The sequence below is a fragment of the Schistocerca piceifrons genome, chromosome 6 (genome assembly GCF_021461385.2).
Source record: "Schistocerca piceifrons isolate TAMUIC-IGC-003096 chromosome 6, iqSchPice1.1, whole genome shotgun sequence".
Taxonomy (NCBI): Eukaryota; Metazoa; Arthropoda; class Insecta; order Orthoptera; family Acrididae; genus Schistocerca; species Schistocerca piceifrons.
The window spans coordinates 292,930,403-292,952,766 of record NC_060143.1 but is presented as its reverse complement, the minus strand read 5'-3'; the positions used below and the strand labels follow the sequence as shown (position 1 = coordinate 292,952,766).

The 22,364-nt window shown below is 43.6% G+C and overlaps 1 protein-coding gene across 1 annotated transcript in view; it reads left to right on the top strand.

Moving 5' to 3' along the window:
- LOC124803278 overlaps window positions 1-22,364 on the top strand; it is a 304,062-nt gene that overhangs the window by 63,192 nt on the left and 218,506 nt on the right. The gene's annotated exons all lie outside the window — the stretch shown is intronic.

The following is a 22,364-nucleotide window of genomic DNA, read 5'->3' as shown; positions in this document are numbered from 1 at the left end:
ATAAGTTTTTAATATACCTTGTTTTTGAACGACTAAAAAATATAAAATACTTTCTCCTAGCCCCGTACAGATTTCTAACCCCATGCAGATAGTTCTGGAATTTGTGATTGTGGTTGTTTAATAACTACGAATATACTTGTAAGACTGAAATCGCAATACGTGGAATACATACAGTACATAATTTATGCATGAGTAATTCACCTTCTTAATATTTTCTATGGCACACTCCCCATACTTTCCGTTTGAAATCTCACATGTATTTACATAGCTATTAAAAATTGGCAGTCACAAATTTTTTGGACTATCTCTACACGGTTAAGAATCCCTATCGGGCTAGGAGAAATTCTTTCATACTTTTTACTCCAATTTAAAAACGTGGTTTATTAAAAATTCATTTTTATTTAAATAGTCATTTCACGCTCTGATTGGCCGTAAGTAGCTCATCAGACTGGGTTACTGAATAGTGGTGGCCCTGTTAAAAATACAAATAATGGGAGATCAAAAGGTCTCCATTCTAAGACCGTAGAACCAAAATCAGTATGCCAGTCAGGCAAAATCGCCGTGAGCGGTGAAACAATCATCCCACCAAAATACCATATTGAACATACCCGTTTGGCGCAACACCGCGGCCTGCTGCGTGAAGTAGACCATAGCTGCCACCTGCACATCCTCGTTCGACCAGAATCTTCCACCCTTCAAGGACTTTTTTTAGGGACAAAAGACATGATAATCGCATAGGAAGAGACCAGGACCATAGAGATGGTGGTCGAGCGTCTACCAGTTGAGTCTCCTAGTTAAGGGTGACCTCCAAAATGGACCGGCGTCTTGTGTCGAATCCTGACTCGCCCGAATTTGGTGTGTCATCCCACGATGGTGAATTTTCGGCAGACGTGCTGCCTCATACACTGTCGAATCGCGACCTTCCCGGAATTTGGTGCGTCATACCACAATGGTGATTTTTCGGCAGGCGCGCTGCCCATACACATTCTTCATTCTCCGTTAGATATCTACCAATCTTTGTCTTTCAGCAACCAAGAAAACAATAACATTTCATCTTCGGACGCACTGGGTAATAATGTCACCATAGTTCACATTTCCGTATTTACTGCACGGACGTCGAAAAGACACGAACGCCACAATTAATTTCTTTCCCGTATGTCGATGCTTACATACCCACAACGGAGTCGAGCTATGTTACATAAACGCTGCAGCAACACTCTCCAACGGAGACTTTGTGATCGTCCCTTATACTCTGGTGTTCCTGTTGTCTCAGAAAATCAACTGCTCAGGAAATGTTTTGCACCAGGAGATACCTGCAAACATGTCAGGGTCTAACATTGGCACGGATGACTGCTCAGAGAGGACAAGACATCGACACAGCATGACGCTACTAAACATTACTAATATTCAGAGACTGTCAAACTGTATCAGCATTCAAGACTATTAGTTACAATCAAGAACTTTACTGTCATTGTATATAACTCAGTACCACTGAAGATCCTACAGCACTTCAAAGTTACGTACTCGTGTACACCTTTCATTAAAAGCATGTGCTGTAAATAAACTTAGTATGTGTCATCTTTCTTAGATGTGTGATTGTCTTTATTACCACTTCTACTACTGACACATTCCGGCTGGGAGTGGTGGCTGATCCTTGCTGTTTCTAGTGTTTCATGGCGATCCTCTCTCTGTGGTGAACATAATAAGAAAGAATGTCGCTGTTGTGTACATAGTTCCGCGTAGTCAGCGCGTACACAACTTTCCCACTAGAGCGCGCCCCGCTAAGCACAACCGCGCAGACGCAGCGCTCGTCCGTCTCCGCACTACGAGATGGCGCTGCCTTAGAGACGGACGAAATTCTACTTCCGCCGATCCGCTATTAATATGTAACGCAGACAATGAGATTGCTGCTAACGTAGAACCTTTTCTCCTCGCAGATCACACTCGCCCAGTGATACCTTACGAGTGTACAGACCTCCGATTAGTCAGTCTGCATTTGTCTGCACCAGTCTGTACCAGTCTGCATTAGTCTGTACCAGTCTATAGTCAAGTTTCAGTCTGCACATAAGAAGATTATCGTATTCCTGTACATAGCCATGAAGATAAATGTATAGACAGTTTGTCAAGTATCAGAGATATAAGATCAACGTACCAAGACCAAAGGAACTTCAGATTGTCAATTGTAAATAGCATCCAGAATCAAGTTACGTAATGTTTATGCTTGTTATTATTTTAATAAATGTGTGTGGAAATTAATCAAGTTCTGTTTAAAGTTGGTCACCGTCAATCTGCTACTCTAAGCGTGCAAGTGGCATTTCTATCGTCTGACCTAACGGCAGAAGATAAATACGTCACGATAAGACCACGAGACATATTGCTGACACTCGCCTTCTTCGTTAGAGCTACAAGTCAAATAATCTGATGGTGTGTGTACCGAAGGTCTTACAGTATGCACACCACAGTCGCCCATGCATTTGCTCTGGTAAGAAAAGCGGCGGGGGGAGCTTGAGTCTTATTGTTCCAGAGGGAGAGAGGAGTAAAGTCAAGGATTCTCGTGGGTGATAGGGACCTGGAACGGTGTTTCATATTTCGGCTGTCTCTCTTCTCACCCATCGAAGACAACAGTAAAGAATAATGGAGGGATGTGATCATGCGACAGTGTGTCAGTGGGCAGAAGGCACAAGCAGGTGCTCCACAGTTGTGCAACAAGACACCACAGCTCTTTGTCCTCGCAGACAAATACTGCTTTCCTGAGTTGAAGGTATAGAGCGCACTGCATCTGGCTCCAGATGTGTCCGTGGAAAACATTATGTCAAATGGACGCTACTCCTGCCCACATTTGAAGGAAACTGCTTGCTGCTTTCTCCAGACTAACCTGACGTAGATGATGAACACCCAGTTGGCCTACAGGAGTGGATGGACTATCACTTTCCGCCATCGTGCAGAGTTTGAAATGCAAGATACCTAATAACTCGCAAGAATCAAATATGGGAACAATGCAATGCTTCTAATAAGTATGTTGGATTCTTCCTCCTTACTGTACTAATTTTTCAAAATTTTTCGCTATTTTGCAAAATATACTATCTTTCATTATCTTGTAGGGACTTGGCTGTGACACAGTCACACACTGCACTGTCAAAGCGCCTAACGTCACGAATTTTATTAATATTTACCAAGGTTTTGCAGAGTATGCCATGAAGTCGTTGTTGTTGTTGTTGTTGTTATAGTCTTCAGACCGAAGACTGGTTTGATGCAGCTCTCCATTCTAGCCTATCCTCTGCAAGCCTCATCACCGAGTAGCTACTGCAATTTACGTTCTTCTCAGCTTGCTTACTGTATTCATCTCTTGGATTCCCTCTACGATTTTTACCTCCCTCCCCCCCAACCGCCCCCCCCCCCCACACACACACACACACACACACTTCCCTGCAATACCAGATTGGTGATCCCTTTATGTCTCAGAATCTGTCCCATCAACTGATTCCTTCTTCTACTCAGGTCGTGCCACAAAATTCTTTTCTTCCCAGTTCTGTTAAGTACCTCCTCATTAGTTACGTGATTTACCCATATTCAGCATTCTTCTGCAGCACCAAATTTCAAAAACTTCTCTTCTTTTCTAAACTGTTCATCATCCACGTTTCCAGTTCCGTACATGGCTACAATCCTTACAAACACTTTTCTTGCTGTCGCCGGTCTACATTTTATATCCTGTCTATATCAGTTATTTTGCTGCCCAAATAGAAAAATTCTACGTCTATCTTTCGTCCCCTGACTACTTTCCTCAGCATCACGTGGTTTAATTCTTGTTTTGCGTTTGTTGATGTTCATCTTACAGCCTCCTTTCAAGGCATTGTCCATTCCTTTCAACAGCTCTTCCAAATCCTTTGCTGTCTCTGACAGAATTATGATGTCATCAGCAAACCTCAAAGCTCCCGTTTCTTCTCCCTGAACTTTAATGCCTTCTCCAAATATTTCTCTGATTTCCTTTACTGCTTACTCAATTTATAGACTGTATAAAATCGGGAATAGGCTACAACCCTGTCACACTCCTGTTTCAATCATTACTTCCTTCTCATGCCCCTCGATTGACATCTTGTTTCTGTACAAGTTGTCAATAGCTTTTCGCTTCCTGTATTTTACCACTGCTTAGTTCAGAATTGCAAAGACAGTACTTCAGTCTTTCTCTAAGTCTACAAATGATATAAACGTATATTTGCCTTTCCTTAACCTGTTTCACCTCGCGTGTGTGCACATTTCTCCAGAAACGAAACTAACATTCTTCAAGGTTGGCTTCTACCAGTTATTCCATTCTGTTGTAAGTAATTCGTGTTTGTACTTTGCAACCATGACTTACTAAACTGATAGTTCGGTATAGTTCACACCTGTAAGTACCTACTTTCTTTGGAACTGGAATTATTATACGGCTCTTGAAATCTGAGGGTATTTCGCCTGTCTCTTACACCCTGCTCACCAGATGATAGAGTTTTGTCATGGCTGGCTCTTCCAATGTCGGGATGTCGTCTACTTCCGAAGCTTTGTTTCGAATTAGGTCTTTCAGTGTTCTGCCAAATTATTCTTGCAGTTTCATATATCCCATCTCCTCTTCATCTACGTCCTCTTCCATATCTGTAATATTGCCTGCATCCAATTACAGTATCTCTGCCAGTAGGACAATGCGTTTGTTTAATGCGCGCACACACACACACACACACACACACACACACACACACACACACATTTTGGTATATAACAGGAGTTTATTTGTTTGTAATTCACACTATGATAATTGTTTAACACTTTTAAAAACTCACCAATGGTAATTTTATTGTTAATAACGCACTGCAGAAATTTTTTAACTCAGACTGTCGAAATTTGTTACACATTGTCCTGCAGCAATTGGTTAATATCTTATTTTCATATATCTTACGATGGAGATATGAGATGGATACAATTGTAACAATCTAAACCGAAACTGTAAAATTGCAATGAATTATGAGAGAGATGGTTTCAAAAAATGGCTCTGAGCACTATGGGACTCAACATCTTAGGTCATAAGTCCCCTAGGACTTAGAACTACTTAAACCTAACTAACCAAAGGACATCACACACACCCATGCCCGAGGCAGGATTCGAACCTGCGACCGTAGCAGTCCCGCGGTTCCGGACTGGAGCGCCAGAACCGCACGGCCACAGCGGCCGGCGAGGGATGGTTTAATTTTACATACTTACATGTTTAAACGCCCTACTAAACCCGCAGGACTGGGCAGGTAGTTGAAGTTGTGGAAAGGAGCCAAAATAGGCGCCTGTCAGTTACACTCGAACATACAACCTTTTATTTGATCAAGCATTACAAGAGCCATGAAAAAATTAGAAAAAAAACAGACAGCTTCAGTTTTGGAACTTAATTAGCGACTGAATGCGCCGTACAATCTCATGCCTTAAGGGCAAGACCACTTTAATTTAAAAACGGCTGAAAGTCAATAACTTAAAGCTCAACCCAAACCAGAAATTTAAAAGGCAAAACCTTATCTCAAAACAGTTCCTTAATTAGGCTGAAGGCCCAAATAATCTGACACTTTAAGAGCAAACAACTTAAACTCAAAATCGGCTGAAGGCCCAACACTTAAGACTCAACAACATTAATTTTCAAAATGCCAAAGGCTTTATGTAAAACAGTTCTTAAATTAGGCTGAAGGCCGAAACCATCTGACGCCTTAAGGGCAAAACAACCTTAATCTAAAAGTCGGTATGAAGACATACAAGTACAAACAACAAGAATAAACAAGAAAAGGCAGTACACCCGAGGGTTGGCCTGGAATTCAAACACTAACGCTCGCTTAGGTGAGACAGGCATTCGGCCCAACCATTGTCGATCCGAAGACAACCCAACCGACAGACAGTCAATGGACCCACCGCACCGACAAGATAACCTCCGCTTCACCCAACCAGCACACAACAGGGAGTTCAATTGAACAACGTAGAAGGTACTGACGTCCACAACCAATTATACAATGAGCTGTCAAACTGCAGACCGTGCTGGACAGCGACAACACGATGAGTAAAATACACTGCCTGAATTTACGTCAACGGCCAGGCCAGGTAACCGGAACGTTAACGGCCACAAGGCAGCGTTGTTGCTCGCGGAAATATCCCAACAACCGACAGCGAACTCGAAACAACACAATGTGAACAGTCATGACTTATTGCTAGATTGTCAAAACTCAACTTTCATGTCCAGGATCGGTGAGCCACGAACCTCGTAAGGAACAGCACCATACACTCCGACACCGCATAGAGGCCGCCAGCGGGCCCGGCCAAACCCACGCGCCGTAGAGATTTCCTCGCTGCTCCATGCCAACCAACCAACCGCCAGGCTCATAAATGATGAAAGGACCAAATATACGTCGGCCGATGAGACGACCAACCGAACGACCAACCAACGGTCGTCCCACTCCAATCTGCCTCCGTCGGACAGTTCATGTGTGTCGCCAGCGGTCGGTGATGTCGGCGCCTCACCGGCGCTCCGTCCCCGACTTCACTGCTGCTGCGTCCCGACTGCACTGCTAGTCCGTCTCCAACTGACTGCCAGACACACGACGACCCAGAAATACTAATGTCGCTCCAGAGATGGTATGACAGTGCACTTATCAATACGCGCTGCTGCTGCTGCTGCTGCTCCTGCTGCTGCTGCTCACCGTCAAGTAAGGCAGGAAGTGAGTGACGCCAGTAAATGGAAGAAGAAAACGAGGAGGCAGTACCGTAATAGAAGATGACAAACAATAAATGGCACGAACACGGGCTGTGCACGACTCACATGTCTTCTTATTCTGCCTTATGATGTTGGTGGCTAGTCCCTGACATCTCACGGTGATCCTTTCACTCTGATCTACAGACCTCAAATGGTGCATCCTATACATTTCCTCCAGTTGAAAAAGGTAAAGTGGGGGAGGAGGCATTTGAATCTTGTGGTTCAGAGGGATAGGAAGGGAAACTGCGAGAAGGATTTGACAGAGCACTGAAAGACCTAATTCGAAACAAGGTTTCGGGAGTAGGCGACATCCCAACAGACTTACTGATAGCCTTGGGAGAGATAGCCATGACAAAACTCTTTCGCCGGCCGGCGTGACCGAGTGGTTCTAGGCGCTACAGTCTGGAACCGCGCGACCGCTACGGTCGCAGGTTCGAGTCCTGCCTCGGGCATGGATGTGTGTGATGTCCTTAGGTTAGTTAGGTTTAAGTAGTTCTAAGTTCTAGGGGACTGATGACCTCAGAAGTTGAGTCCCATAGTGCTCAGAGCCATTTGAACCATTTGAACAAAACTCTTTCACCAGGTGAGCAGGATGTAAGGGACAGGCCTTGAATATAACTCGCCCAATTGCCTCTGGTGTAACGCAGTATCCTCTCCAAAGGTGAAGTAACCAGACACCAGAAGTATAATCTGATCAGTTACTGACATTACCTTACCAGTTTCTTGAAATCGCATACAAAACTCTCCTTTTTTATCTAGTCTCGACCCCCTCCTTTTCGCTCTCTTCCTCTAGAAAATACACTCTGTTCACAACGTCCAAGTCTCTTAGATCCTCAAATTCTGATTTATAGGCATTGCTATTTAACTCCTCGCGGGTGTTTTTGTTAACTACTTATTCACAACTAGAAATCTGTATTGTATTTATATTACAGTAATTACAACAGAACTAGCGGTCTGCCCCGGCATTGCCAAGGGTAGTTTTAAGTATCGACGGCTGGACGACTTGGTAATAAGGTTTATACCAAATTACATTCCCTCACCTTCTTCGTGAATCAGTCTATCTATTAGCGAAAACCTTATCAAAATCCCTGAAGTTGTTCCTGATACTAGCCTGAACGTTCAGGTAAAAACCGTGACGGGGGACTTAAATTCATAATATGAGTAAATATAGAAAATACTTCAAGCTTGGTTTGCTATCTCTTGCAAAAATCGCCGAACTATGCAGTGGTTTCAACAAGCCTGACAGTCGGTACCCGGATAATAGGTAGTTTTTTTGTACAATGTTGTTCGATGAGGTGCCTGGGGGTGTTCTTTTACTGTCGGGATGCTTTCTCTCCTGTGTCTTTGGACCCGCTTTCCGACAAAGACATCGCTGTTTTCAGATACCAACATGTCAAAGCTTCGCGAGTACAAATTGGAAAGGTGGGGGATCCAGTCCCCTTTTAATTTATTTTCCAACCTTTCTCTCGTCCATTTTTATCTGCACTCTGCCTGTGTGCATAATTAGGGCTCTTGTTCCAAATAACGTCCTTCTCTTGAATCTGCAGTGACTTATCGAACGGTCTAGTGCAAATTTATTACTCTTACTAGAGAGTGGCGAAGACCTGATCAGACTGGCTCCGATCAGTTCGCTGTGGCTGTAAAACCGTCGCGGGCGTTTCGAAAGAGTGCGGTGGACGCACGCTGGCAGAATCGCCGTGCGTAAACAATTGCCGACAGTTAAAGCGCTGCCGCCTGCGACAGGTTTAACGAGCGGTCCCCGCTGCCTCTGACAGCCCCGGACTAACGCGAGTGGTTGTTAGCGGGCGGGTTAACGCAGCACACACGGCGCCCCGGCCGGGCTGCGCGCCTTCAAACGTCCCAGCCGGCCGCAGAGGGGCGCAACAGGGCGAGCAAGCGGGTTAACGAGCAGCGGCTGTGCCGAGTAGCACCTGACAGCTGTATGGAGAGCCAGCTGCTAAACAGACACCTGCTGGCCTCGTTCTCTCGCTGTTGCTTTCGCAGCACCAGGTACGCGAATGGATGTCATCATCCTGGACGAAACTGATTATGATGATGACACGTTTCTTTGGCCATCTATACAGGGCGACCCAGGATGAATATTAAGGGATATGAGGATATGACAAGAACGATCATTTGGGTCAAATACTTCATATGGCCATATGCCCTATAACGAACGGTTTCCGAGATAGAACACATTTAAAATACAGGGCGGGCCTAACGTTCTTGTAAAATCATCTATATTTATTTTACAAAAAATTTAGAACTTACGAATTTGAGGTTTGTGAGAAATGAAACAAAAAATCATAAAGTTTGTTAGCATATCTTTGAGGCCGATGGAACCAGAGTACAGAGCACTAATATCACTGTTGTTGTGAAATAGCGTCATGCGAGAACAAGGCGCAGTGCGTTTCTGTGGTACCACGAGACAAAATCTTCAATTACGATCCAGCGAAATTTTCGAAGCCAATACGCCAAGAGGCGCACCTGATCGGAGTACTGTTGAATAGTACATAAATTGCAAACCGACCGCAGTGTGTTGAATCTTCAGCGAACAGGGCCGCCTTCAGTCACTGAACGAAGTCTCAGATCTGTGCAACAGATGTTCTTCGAAGCCTTTCCAAGTCTACACGACGTGCATCTCGTGAACTGGGAATTTCTAGGACCACAGTGCGAAGCATTCTACACAATAGACTGCACTTTCTTGCACGTAAGGTTCAGATAAGATATGCAACTGGGATACTGGTACGAATCGGCAGTAGCAGTCAGTATCTTCAGGGAATTTGGTATGCAATTGAGGCTGCATTCCACATATCAGGTAATGTTAAAAAGTCCAATGTGAGGACGCAGATTTCGGAAATACCAGACGTTATCTTACATCTCGTTACGGTTTCCCCTAAAATGAATGTGTTGTGCGTGGTAATTCACAGCGCAGTCATTCATCCCTACTTCTTTAAAAAAGTTAGCAACAGCTAACATCTATCTGGATATGCCTGAACAGTTGCGGAACCACAACTGAGAGACTTGCAGCCTGATCTCATTTTCCAACAAGATGGTGCAGCACAGCGTTGGGATAGCATGTTACAAATTTTCTTAACGAAACATTTCCTGGTCGACGGATCGGGCGTGATAGTCCTACTACCAGGCCTGCAATATCGCCAGACGTAACCCTTTGCCGCGCAGGGTAGCCACACGGTCTAGGGCGCCTTGCCAAGGTTCGTGCGGCTCCCTCCGTCGGAGGCTCGAGTCCTCCCTCGGGCACGGGAGTGTGTGCTGTCCTTAGCTTAAGTTAGATTAAGTAGTGTGTAAGCCTAGGGACCGATGACCTCAGCAGTTTGGTCTCATAGGAACTTACCACCAAACCATACATAACCCTTTACATTTCTTTTTGTGGGGTTGCCTAAAGCATAAGGTTTACGCTACGCAAGTTCCTGATCTGGGTGTATTAAGAAGACGGATGACAGATAGTGTTGATGGTGTTACACAAGGAACGTTGTCAATGTACGGCGTGAAATCGAATATCGATTAGACGTTCTTCGAACAACAAACGCCACATATCTTGGAGTTTATTGACATCGTAAAAAAGCCTGGTGATTTACTGTCTCATGTGTCACAAACCACATATTTGTAAATCTATACTTTTTGTAGAATACCTAAGACATTAAGCGCTAGTATCACGCACCATGTGTTTTACGGACGCAGTCTCTTTGGCGTTTTATTCTCGCCCACCTTATCTCGTTGCTTTCAGCCTTTGCTCGGGGTGTCTTTCTGCCATTAAACAAGCCAGCTGAATGCGCTTTTGTCCATGGTGTCTTGTGAGTGAAATAGTGTGAGAGACTGAGAGTGTATCAGTGAGTCAGTTAAGTGAGAGTGTACACGCGCTGTTTAAAATGCCACACATACACACTAGTGAAGAGTATGCTTATATCGTGTATGTTTACGGGTTCTGCGATGCTTGTGTCCCCACTCTGTCGAAGAATACCATCGGCGCTTTCCGATACGTCGAATTCCTGTTCGTAGTGTGTTAGCAGAGTTTCCAGCACAGCGCGTAAAGCAGGTATTCTTCCAAATTCTCATTTTTCTTCTGGGCAGGTTGTTGAGCTACATGTAATTCAACATGTTCAGGAACAGCAACACAGTGTTGAAATAGTGCAGCGTAGTCCGATTATCTGCGCAGGGCGGGTTTCTGCACGTATCAGTTTCCTACGAGCTCATATAGGCGAACATAACATACGGAAAACTTGTATCCATTTCAGATACAGCGTGTCCACAATATTCACATTGGCGGCTATGTCATACGACTTGAATTTTGCCACTGGTTAATGAGAGTCGTCATTATCTTCCATTAATAGTGTTCACTGACTAAGCGGAATAGAATCAACAATACAGATAATAATGATCGATAGTCGAATAACTACAGTGGAAACCGATTCCAAGCCCGGTTTTAGATCAGTCCTTGACACAGCATGATCGGTAACATGTTGATAGGTTTTAGATTTTAAAAGGGCGACTCTTTCAACAAAAATGCTAGAGGACGAAAGTCAGTTTTGAGGAAGAAGTCCAGTCCAGTTAATATTAGAATAAAAGCTCTTAAATATTGCCTACTGTAATTAGTTAATGTTAGAAAAAATAGAAAATATAAGTTGTGTCTAGCCATTTGTGTTCCAGCAGTATTTAACGTAATTAGAGTGTCTGAGTTAATTTAGAAGAATATCAGGCAGTTGCTGCCGTACTGCTTTACTGTTTTAATTGATCATGGTTAATGAAGTCACTCACCATACGTCGTCTTCGTACCATTGAGATCGCAAGTAGCCCCAACAGGCTTCGTACTTGTGCTATGATTAGCCTCTCCTAAGTCTAATTTTTGCTTTCAAATTCGTTGTTGGAATTACTTCAGCCTGGGTCCCTTATCAGTCTGACTTAACGAAAGAGAGATAAAAGAATCAAAGATAGGCTGCACCATTCGTTGCTGGTGTGTTTAGTCAACATTAGAGCGTCACAGTAATGCTTAATGAACTGCAGAGGGAAATATCACAATAAAGGCATTGCAGAGAGCCTCACTCACGTAATTCTCAGAGCAGCCGTTCCGAACTGACAAGGGGAGGCCGCCAATTGTGAAATTCAGATTCGATTCATACTGCGCATAATAAAAGCTCATGGCCAGAGGTGTAATGTGGCAAAGCACCAAGGTGCACTTCTCAGCCGTTGTCGAGAAAATCTACAGTTAAAAGAAACCGTTGCGGTGAAATACTCTCCACGATTAATAATTTTCTACAGCGTCGTGGCGCAGCGGTAAGCGCTCGGGTTCGTAATCCGAAGGTCGCCGGATCGAATCTCGCGCCATGCAACTTTTTTTTTATTATTAGTTTTTTGTGATTCAAATATATATATATATACATATATTATATATATATATATATATATATATATATAATATATGTATATATATTCTATTAATGAATTGCTTATGCATGTTGGTGAAGGCGGATCGCTCTCCAATTGTACCGCCTCCATTTTTCCGTTTTTTTTTTAACAGGGTGTACCAAAGCTCTCCCGTCCGCACTGATTTTCGACGATGTTATAAGTTGCGCTAGGGACCGCATCTACCTTCTTTCGAAGTTAGCACGCAACTACGCTGTTATGCTGCGGCTCGTTTTGGCCCATTCAACATCTGTCCTTCAAGTGTAACGAGCGAGTAACGGAGTTTATATTTCATACCTGCCACAGCAAATTTGTGTTCGTGGTGTCTCTATTCTAATTCGAACGTTTGACTTACGCTATACGTATTCGTTTCGGAATATCGTTTCTACGTTTTCCGTTAACTATACGTGGATAACATTATGAAGATAATTAATAACATTTGTGAAATACAACTTTGTTTGCGGAAAACATAATGATGTTCGAAGTCGCCAGTTTTTCCACGACAAACGACTTTCAACAACTTATTATATGCATAATTGTTGCAACTGATCGCCGGGAATTAAATATATATATATATATATATATATATATATATATATATGAATTACAAAAAACTAATAATAAAAAAAAAGAAACGGTTGCATGGCGCGAGATTCGATCCGGCGACCTTCGGATTACGAACCCGAGCGCTTACCGCTGCGCCACGACGCTGTAGAAAATTATTAATCGTAGAGAGTATTTCACCGCAATGGTTTCTTTTAACTGTCGATTTTCTCGACAACGGCTGAGAAGTGCATCTTGGTGCTTTGCCACATTACACCTCTGGCCATGAGCTTTTATTATGCGCAGTATGAATCGAATCTGAATTTCACAATTGGCGGCCTCCCCTTGTGAGTCAAGAAACCTATCCTCCCAACACATATCTCGAGTAAAGACGACGGAACTAAACTGTGAGAAATCCGAGTCGCCGACTACCATCCACAAATAAAGTAGGAAGGGAAAAATTATACTGGAACCCTATGTACCCTCCGCCACACACTGTACAGTAGCTTGCGGGAGTACAAGTACGGATGAAACGTGCACTTCTGCTTTGCCTTTTTTTCTATCTCTCTGTCATTTATACAGATTCCCAAACGGGTGAACAGTAAGTACATAAGAATTACTCGAACAAGGATGAAATATACTTACGATTCATAGGATAATCTCCTTTCGGGAACTACCTTCCATATCCTAGACTTGTAGAGTAGTATGTGAAAATTAAAATAGTCAATAGGCGCTAGTTAAAGTTCTTTATTACATAACGTATCTCGGGCGTAGCGCATCAACAGATGATCAACTAACGAAGCTGATGAAGCACAACATATTCAATATCGCACGCAAAAAATCACAGTTAGAAGCTACAAGTGCCAAGTGAATAAGAACAACGTCAGTACATACAATAAGTGAAGTATTAAAGTTAGAAACTGTGTGCACGCGTTGAGACAGCGTAACTCATGGCGCGTAAATTACCCGGAATATATTCATTCAGTATTTGACAATGAGAGCACTTATCGATTGCCAGCATTACACATAATTTCAAGTCGTTTTGGAACTTTCTCTCGCTGACAAACCTAAGAAATAATAACAGAAAAAAGCCTTAATCGATGGCCTGCCGTGGTGGCGAGCGGTTCTAGGCGCTTCAGTCCGGATCCGCGCGACTGCTACGGTCGCAGGTTCGAATCCTGCCTCGGGCATGGATGTGTGTGATGTCCTTAGGTTGGTTAGGTTTAAGTAGTTCTAAGTTCTAGGGGACTGATGATCTCAGATGTTAAGTCCCATAGTGCTCAGAGTCATTTGAACCAACTTACTACATCCAGCAAAACTTCAGCATTTACACTGTCCAGTTATATTAATGTGAGCACTGTTAAAAGCCTGAATAACCACTACCTGCAGTGCAAACCGTTGCGAGACTTCCAATAAGGGCGTCACTGAGGTTCGGTAAGGTGGAGCCACGCTGACACCAGTGCCGTGGCCAGCTGCGCTACGTTTCTCCATTGAGGATCCGTGGCGTGAACAGCATGATCGAGGTGGTCCCACAGATTCTCGATTAAGTTTAACTCCGCGGAGTTTCGTGACCAAGGGAGTATAGTAAACCCATCCTGGTGTTCTTCGAACCACACACGTTCGCTGCGAACTGCTGGTAGAGGTCATCGTGCCGTCGAAAATCAGTCTGCACGTAGAGGTGGGCATGGTCCCCAAGGGTAGATGAAAACTTGTGTTAATTCATTATGCCTTCCTGATCGACGCGATAACACATGGAATGCCATCTGGCGTGGACCCTTCCAATTAATGTTGCAGGGTGTTTGCTTAGCCTGAAAAGGCCACCCGTCGCCACTCCGTGGACGCACAGCTGCGATACTGGCGTACAAATTCCAGCCTTCGTTGCCGCTAAACAGCAGTCAGTATGGGTGAGTGAACCAGGCGTCTGCTGCGGAGACCCATACGCAGCACCGTTCGCTGAACGGTCGTTGGGGAGACACTTTAGGTAGCCCCTTGGTTCGTCTGGCCAGTCAGTTGCTCAACAGTTGCACGTCCGTTCGCCCGTACACATCTCCGCAGCCGACGTTCACTTCACCCCTGTCATCTATGGCCCGTGATGCACCACAGTTGCTCCGTGCCGGTTTTGGATATACTTTAACTACGGAAGCACGCAAACAGTTCACCTACTTAGCCATTTCAGTAATGCTTTCACGCTTCATCCACATTTACATCTACATAGATACTCCCTAAACCACCGTACGGTGCATGGCGGAGAGTACCCTGCACCACTACTCGTGATTTCCTTTCCTGTTCAACTCGTAAACAGAGCGAGGGAAAAACGACTATCTATATGCCTCCGTATGCGCCCTAATTTATCGCATCTTATCTACGTGGCTCTTACGCGCATTGTATGTTGGCGGCAGTAGAATCGTTCGGCAGTCAACAAATCCCGCTTCTCTAAATTTTCTCAATAGTGTTTCTCGAAAAGAACGTCGCCTTCCCTCCAGGGATTCCCATTTCAGTTCCCAAAGCATCTACGTAACACTTACGTGTTGTTTGAACCTTCCTGTAACAAATCTAGCACCCCGCCTCTGGGTTTCTTCGATATCTTCCTTCAATCCGACCTGGAACGTATCCAGAACACTCGAGCAGTACTCAACACCAGCGTCCTATGTGCTGTCTCCTTTACAGGTGAACCACACTTTCCTAATAAACCGAAGTCGTCCATCCGCCTTCCCTTCCTCAGTTCTCACATGCTCGTTCCATCTCATATCGTTTCCAACGCTACGCCCAGATATTTAAACGATTTGACTGTGTCAAGCAGGACACTAGTAATACTGTATTCAAACATTACAGGTTTAATCTTCCTACTAATCCACGTTAACCTATATTTTTCCACGTTTAGGGCTAGCTGCCATTCATCAGACCAACTGGAAATTTTGTCAAAGAAATCTTGTACCTTCCTATAGTCACTCATCTTCGACACCTTACCGTAAACTACAGCCTCAGCAAACAACCGCAGATTGCTGCCTACCCTCTCAGCCAAATCATTTATGTATGTAGAGAAAAACAGCGTCCTATCACACTTCCCTGGGACACTCCTGACGATACCCTTGTCTCTGATGAACACTCGCCTTCTAGGACAACATACTGGGTTCTATTATTTAAGAAGTCTTTGAGCCACTCACATATCTGTGAACTTATTCCACATGCTCGTACCTTCGTTAACACCCTGTAGTAGGGCACCTTGTCAAATGCTTTCCGGAAATCTAGAAACATGGAATCTGCCAGTTGCCCTTCATCCACAGTTCGCAGTTTATCATGTGAGATAAGGGCAAGCTGTGTTATGCACGAGCGTTGCTTTCTAAAACCATGCTAACAGTCAAACTGAGAATATGTTAAAGTATTCTGCACTAAACAGAAGTTAGAGATATTGGCCTGTAATTTTGTGGGTCCGTTCTTTTACCGTTCTTATATACTGCTGTCACCTCGCCTTTTCAAGTCGCTTGAGACTTTGTGCTGGGTGAGAGATTCACGATAAATGGAAGCTAGCTAGGTAAGGGGCCAGTGCCGTAGAGTACTCTTTGTAAAATCGAACTTGCATTCCAACTGGTGATTTATTTACCTAGAAATCTTTCAGCGGTTTCTCTACGCCTGGGATGCTTATTACTATGTCGTCCATACGGGAGTGCGTCAGATGGTCAAATAACGGTATGTTTGTAAGATTTCAAGTGTGAACTACTTCTTGAACATAAAATTTAAAACTTCTGCTTTCGTAGTTCTGCCTCAACTGCCACACCAGATAGTCAACAAGGGATCGAATGGAAGCGTTAGACCCGCTTAGCGATTTTACTTAAGTCCTGAATTTCCTCGGGTTCTCTGCCAGATCTTTTGCTAAGGTGTGACGGTGGTAATTGTATGCTTCGCGTATACATCTTTTCACAGACGCCCGAATCTCTATTAACCTTCGCCTACCGTCATTTGTGCATCTGCTTCCTCAGCATCCTCCGAATTTGCTTATTAAAACATGGTGGGTCTTTTCCATCCGTTATGCACTTACTAGGCACATAACTCTCCAGACCACGATTTACGGTCTGCTTAAACTTTGCCCATAATTCCTTACTGGAAGTAAGTGATGCCAGTTCGCTATCTTGACCCGAAAGTCTGTAATTATGCCCTTTTGGACGTAAGATCAATCGCTCCGTTACCACAATATGACAACGACTACACTGTTTGCTGCATCCACCCGGCACTCTTTGTGCTCCCTACACTGCTAGCTCCGTCGTCGACCGTCTGAGAGAGATTATTGCACCATTACGTCGAAAATACGTGGTGGTCACATTAAAGTGATAGGACCGTGTGTAATTTTTTTACTGATAAGTCTGTTCACAACACATTTTACGCGCAGTATCCACGTATACTATTCAATGTACGCGCAAAACTGCGTAACTGTACGACCCATGACTTACGAGATATGACGTCATAAACATTGATATGCGTAAAAAACTATGTTTTCATAAAACTAAGAGCAAATTTCTCGGGCTATACTCGCACAGAGTTACACGTTTGAAGCAGTTATATACATGTGAGTTCCATTCTTTATAAAGTCAGGGATGAAGGGGAAACTGTCAATGATTAAAGGGCCGTGAGGAACAGTGGCAGTTCTGTAACTGTTTGTAAGCTGATACTCTTTATCTAAAGGTCTCTTTGTTGATTTGGTGTAATTGCTCTGATGCTATAGACCCACCGCACTGAGAGTGTTGGAAGATTGTGTATCGAAAACATTTCAGTCCCACAAAAAATCAGGAAAATATTTCATCGGCTGATACAGAGGCTCGCATATCACACAAAATACAAATGGAATGTGGAAACTGCCCAGAGGTCACCCTCTAACGACTGATCGCTTTAATAGGTCTCCATACCACAGACGTGCAGCTATCTTCACGTTCCGGGCGATTCAGTAAAGATATCCATTCACTGTGCACGTGATATTCCATCATTGCACTGAACTATGGTCGCTGAAGCATGCACAGACATCACAGTTTCGGGGAACTTGATTTCAACAAACCCAAACTCAGGATCTGTTGATTAAGATCTCTGAGGACACTACCAAGAGGACATATATGTTACCTACCACTACAGATGTGATGTACATATTTCGAAATTCTGTAACCCTGAAGCGTTTATAATGCATTTTCAGATGGTCGATCAAAAACTGCCAGTTATATTGTTGTGGGTGCAAGAGAATACCATGTTACGTTAGCACCTGTTGCATATTCTAGCGCAAGAAGATTTAATTAAAATACTCAGGTACCGTGTTATTTGTCACGCAACAACAATTTTTTCTAGTTACCAGTCCATTTTATTTGTATCTTTGAATCTTTAACTACAGTATGTTACTCATGCTTACACCGCGTTGGGTGTCTGTTAATACGTATTTCACATCACTCATTGTCCCATTGTGAATCCAGCTTTGTGAAACAACTTCTCTTTTCTTTTCCTATCTAAGCCTCGTGTCGCGCATTTTTTCATCCAGTTCTTACAGAGGACTTTCATAATATTTGCTTCTTATAACGTTTGCCTCTGTTACGTAACAAGTAAGAAGATTTTTCTTGCATCCCGACCGATTGACATCCTTACCCAACGACGGTCGACAATCAACTACCCGATTTTGCGCCTCCAGAGCCGGCCGCGGTGGTCTCGCGGTTCTATGCGCGCAGTCCGGAACCGTGCGACTGCTAAGGTCGCAGGTTCGAATCCTGCCTCGGGCATGGATGTGTGTGATGTCCTTAGGTTAGTTAGGTTTAAGTAGTTCTAAGTTCCAGGGGACTGATGACCACAGCTGTTAAGTCCCATAGTGCTCAGAGCCATTTGAACCATTTTTTTGTGCCTCCAGACCGCGTCTCGAAATTTTCTGAAAACGCCGTTTTAGGGTAATCAGTTGCTTGAATGCAAATTCTCAGTACAGCTCAAAACAGCGCTACCACCTGATAGAACCGACTAGTAATCTAGTTTACCCTGCTAATGTTCAGAAAACTGTCTGTCAGTCGTACCAAGTTCTTTGAATATTGGTCGGGCAAAAGACGGTACCAATAACTCCAGTATTGAAATCATCCCGTCTGCCAGGTTCTGAAAGTGTTTCGCTCTTCTGATAACAGCGGATCACTTCGGCTTGACAGGGACCTTTGAGTAGCTGATCCCTAAGAGTGCATAGACAGTGCGATTGACATTATTTTTATTTATTCAGCCCTGACTGTCAATTCGCCTGCAATTCCACGAAATTTTGATCGATTATTAGCCCTGCTGTCTATCCTAAAGAGAAAACTGCGCAAAGGAATTTTCTCTACTCTCTCTCTCTCTCTCTCTCTCTCTCTCTCTCTCTCTCTCTCTCCTCCCCGTCTCCCTCTCTGATACACACACACACACACACACACACACACACACACACACGTGCGCTCACAGGTTAGAAGTCGCTTTACTTTATAAGACATTAGGGTATGTGTTGGCGTCCACTTTGGGGAAGTAGTTTAGCAAATTACGTAGATGCGTCACATTTATTTCACAAATGGAGATTACCCCTGAGACTACATTTACGTGGAACAAACATAAAAATACTAAACCTATGGCTCCATACCATCAAACAACACTAACGTACCGATCATTTGTCAGAACGAGTAGGACAAGGTAGCGCAACACGGAACACAAACATTCGAAAGCAAAGTTCACCACCTTCCATTAATAACTGGACCGTCAAAACCAGCTCATGACTCACCACGAAAACTGCAGTGGTAATGAACTCAGCATGCGTTGCAAGGACTGATTCGTAACCATACAAACATCGAATTCGGTTCCATCTGAATTTACGTAAAAATGATTCTGAAGTCGTCACCTGCGAGAGCTTCGTACTGCTCCTAACGTGGGGGCTGCATCGCCACTGAGAAACTTAATTCGAAGTCGATCTAATTTCCATATAAAAATTACTACTTACTTGATCACGGAGCAGTGGCTGCTTGCTGCGATTGCTCTTGCCCACTTGTCAGTATATTGGCCGTAAAAGTTAACATCGTTGGTTGTGCATGCAGAGAGCGAAAAAAATGTTGGGAGTGTATTGACCGATACTCAGACTGCTCGTTTTAGAAAGAGCAGGTGTTTCCATCAGGCAGAAAACAGGAGATGGAATGCCCACTTCTCTCGGCCTAAGATTTTCCACTCCGTTGAACAGCTGAAACTTCGCAGACTGAGTCCCAACGCTAGGATGCGAAGCGACCAATAACGTGGCCCCACGGCCGCATCTGGCGATGCAGAATCGCGCCGACTTGACGCCACCGGAGCTGGCTTCGAAAATAGCATTCAGCTACCTTCCCAGGCTGCTAAACCAAGAGCCTCTACCTGAATTTGCCTCGGTGCATGCATATTTTATTACGCCCACATTCATTCAAAGTGAACTGTTTTGGGACAAGTGGTAAAACGTAAATTTTGTACTAACTGACATTTGTAATTAAGGTGAGAAAAAAACACAGAGATTCGGATTCGTATCGTAATCAAATGGTTCAAATGGCTCTGAGCATTATGGGACTTAAAATCTGAGGTCATCAGTCTCCTAGAACTTAGAACTACTGCAACCTAACTAACCTAAGGACATCACACACAGCTATGCCCGAGATAGGATTCGAACCTGCGACCGTAGCAAATGCATACAGGGAAAAGAAACTCTGCCGAACTTCATAAAGCAAAACCACCAAAATTATATGACACGCGGAATAAGAGACGCCTTTCATTGGTCTAACAAATTTTAGTAATACATAGTCAAATGGCGATTTACTCTTCTAAAAGGTATTACATGACCGTGGCTCAACGTCATCGGAAACTTTTTAAGTTCAGCTACCTTTGTTCTTCGTATAACAGCTAATCTAGGGGACAAACGAATCAACCTGTTATTTTTAATATTCCCACTCGGTAATGACTCATGGAATAATTTTCTGAGGCAATTCACCACTTAAAAAGAAAGTTTTGATTGCACATAACCGACCACCAGTAAGAATAATACGTAGTGTTCACCAACGAACGTCATGTAGGTGGCTCTTCAAGGAAGCAGATATTTTAACTGTGCCGTTCAAAAATGGTTCTGAGCACTATGGGACTTAACATCTGTGGTCATCAGTCCCCTAGAACTTAGAACTACTTAAACCTAACCTAACCTAAGGACATCACACACATCCATGCCCGAGGCAGGATTCGAACCTGCGACCGTAGCAGTCGCGCGGTTCCGGACTGAGCGCCTGAACCGCTAGACCACCGCGGCCGGCAACTGTGCCGTCATAACACCTATATTCGCTAGCGAAAATCGTCATAATTAATCCCTACCATTTGAGAGGAACAGTGATGCTCACATCTGAAACACTAGAGGGGAAAAAACGGCCATCATTACATATTATGAAAGCTGTCAGTACCTCAGAAAAGAGTTCAAATTGGAGCAACAAAAATATTCGATCATTTTCCCAATAATAGAAAATGTATGGCAGGTAGCGAAGCAAGTTTTAAATCTAACTTAAAACCATTTCTCCTGGACAGCTCCTTCTTTTCCATTGACTCGTAGTTAGTTGTCGCCGTTGTCTCCAGTCCGAAGACTGTTTTGACACAGCTCTCCACGCTACTCTATCCTGTGCAAGCCTCTTCGTCTCCGAATAACTACATGAATCTACATGCTCCTGAATCTGCTTACTGTATTCATCCCTTCCTTTATGATTTTTTAACCCCTCACACTTCCCGCCAATACTAAATTGGCGATTCTTTAATGTCTCAGACTGTGTTCTATCAACCGATCCCTTCTTTTAGTCAAGTTGTGCCACAGATTTCTTGTCTCCCCAGTTCTCTTCTGCGCCTCAAAATAAGTTACGCGATGTACTCATATAATCTTCAGCATTATTCTGTAGCACCACGCTTCAAAAGCCTCTATTTTCTCCTTGTCTAAACGGTTTATCGTCGTGTTTCTCTTCTGTATATGGCGACATCACAGATAAATGCCTTCGGGAAAGACTTCCTAACACTAAAATCTATATTCGATGTTAACAAATCTCTCTTCTTCACAAACGATTTTCTTGCTGTCGTCAGTTTACATTTTCTGTAAATCCTATTTCGGCCGCCATCAGTTATTTTGTTGCCCAAATAGCAAAACTCCTCTACTACCTCAAGTGTGTCGTTTGCTAACCTAATTCCTGCAGGATACCAAATTTAATTCGACTGCATTCCTTTATCCTCTTTTTGCTGGGAAGCAGTGGTTGGGAAGGGAGTGAGACAGGGTTGTAGCCTCTCCCCGATGTTATTCAATCTGTATATTGAGCAAGCAGTAAAGGAAACAAAAGAAAAATGCGGAGTAGGTATTAAAATCCATGGAGAAGAAATAAAAACTATAAGGTTCGCCGATGACATTGTAATTCTGTCAGAGACAGCAAATGACTTGGAAGGGCAGTTGAACGGAATGGACAGTGTCTTGAAGGGAGGACATAAGATGAACATCAACAAAACCGAAACGAGGATAATGGAATGTAGTCGAATGAAGTCGGGTGATGCTGAGGGGATTAGATTAGGAAATGAGACACTTAAAGTAGTAAAGCAGTTTTGCTATTTGGGGAGCAAAATAACTGATGATGGTCGAAGTAGAGAGTATATAAAATGT